Below are 2,057 nucleotides of genomic sequence, written 5' to 3' on the forward strand. Positions count from 1 at the left end.
TCAAGGGAGACTCCTTTCTCTGTGATAACTCCAGCATGTGTCAAATTGACACACAAAACCTGCCAGTACACTGAACATTAATTATATAGAAATAATTTGCTAGGTACTTTCCACTACTAATTCATTTAATTCTTTCCACAACATATGTATCATATGCAATACATACATATATAACATATACATGCACATATTCATGTATATGAATCCTTTGTATATCTCTTTTTTTCAAGTGAGAATTAAGTCTCAGAGAGACCACATGAACTGCCCAAGGTCACACAGTTAGTGGTGAAGACTCCTGGTATTGGATTATGAAAGCACATGGTTCTCCTTACTGTTGGTACAGACTCTCCCAAAGAAGTTTAAAGCAAATTGCTCAAAACAGTTACTCAAAGGCCACCTGTCCAATTTCTTTGTTTCTCAGGCATCTACAACATCACTGGTTGACTGGTTCTGCTCTGAGTCCAAGTTAACACTATCATGTCTGCTTTGTGAAATACTGACAGCCCTTAAATCCCTGAACTTTTTATCTGTGGGTTCAACAACTTTAGGTCATGTGCTACATAGTTATATGTGCAATGACTATATCTGTACTTACCAAATACACTTGTCTTTGGCATTCTTTCTTTTTTTTTTTTTTTAAGGTCTTCACATTTTTATTCTTTGTGCACAAAGACTAGCATGATGGGTTTCACTGGATAGACAGTCGAATAATCCATTCAAGGTTGCTTAGTCCAACTTAATGAAGCCTATGTCCTTCGAGTACTAACGGAAGCACTGATGGCACATGTTCAGCCCGTATTTACGGATCAGACCGTGACGGTTAGAGCAGACGAGGCAAGAGCAAGAACCCTAGTCGAACTTCCGTGGGTGACTCCAGTACAGCTGCTGGTGACCCATCTTGCCTCCAGACACCCAACAAGGAAAAAGGAAAGACTTTGGCATTATTTCTTAAACAGAATAGTATAACAACCTTCTTACATGCCTTACACTAACTACATCAGCAATTTGAAACATGATGGAATGTTCACAAAAAGATGAACATGGTTTGCATTCATACAGTGTGCCACTTTATATGTTATTCTGGGAAAGAGAAAAGTGAAGGTTTACACTCCACACAAGACTTCCAGGGCCTTTATTCAGAGGAATCTTTCAAATTTGGCCAGGGTAACACTGGCTGCCCCATTAGCCTTTGATATGAAAGGTTATTAAGGGTGGGTTTTATAGCAGTGCCATAAACAGAGTGTAAACAGGCTAGAGGAAAACAAATGTGACAACTACAGGTCTGTTTTCTCCCTTTATTTATGTTCTCTCTTCTGCCTTCAAATTAATTTCTGGATCAGAGGTTTTAGAGGCAGTTGCTGTGCTGGCCTGTAATTAAGTTGTTGGGTGGAGCCAGGGTCTGCTCTCCTTGATGTTGAACTGAACAGTGAAAATTTTAATCAACTAGACAATTAAAAAGATTCCTTATGACTCTAAATGCAGCAAGAGTCACCAAGGCTCTATCTTTCAATGTGTCTCATCTCCTTATTTTAGATGGCTCAGTTATAGATCTTTACTTAGGGGTAGGGGCTGGCTCACTGCCACTGGGTGACTTCATTAAACCTTCGATGTGCCCTCCGTTGTTCCTGAAGGGACCCAGAACATGGCCGAAGCAAGCACTATTTCAAATGAATTATAGAACTTCTAGAATCTACAGGAGTGTGGCGATTGTGCAGTATGGGCTACTCTCCTGGGAAGTTCTTTCAGCCCATCCACCTTGCAGAAGACATGGGTGGTCTGGGAGGTCTCAAGGGGCAGTGTCAGTTCCTGCATGGCCTTGATGCAGCAGGCCGTAATCTGTACAGCCTTGGAACTACCTCCTTGGAAGGGAAAGAAACTATCTTAAGCCACCCACTGGCTATAACAAAATGTTTTACTCTGGGTAATATCTAAACATCATAAACGTATTGCTCATGGTTCTCTGGGGTCTGGGAGTCCAAGATAAAGGTAGCAGTAGGTTTAATATCTGATAAGGTCTCTTTCTCTTCTTGTTCTGTCCACACATGGAAATAACCAAA

At 40.8% G+C, this 2,057-nt stretch overlaps 1 pseudogene; it reads right to left on the reverse strand.

Annotated features, from left to right (window-relative positions):
• Positions 1–631: 631 nt before the first annotated feature.
• On the reverse strand, positions 632–927 carry LOC117714143 (small ribosomal subunit protein uS14 pseudogene; annotated as a pseudogene).
• Positions 928–2,057: the final 1,130 nt, after the last annotated feature.

The sequence above is a fragment of the Arvicanthis niloticus genome, chromosome 8 (assembly GCF_011762505.2).
Source record: "Arvicanthis niloticus isolate mArvNil1 chromosome 8, mArvNil1.pat.X, whole genome shotgun sequence".
Taxonomy (NCBI): Eukaryota; Metazoa; Chordata; class Mammalia; order Rodentia; family Muridae; genus Arvicanthis; species Arvicanthis niloticus.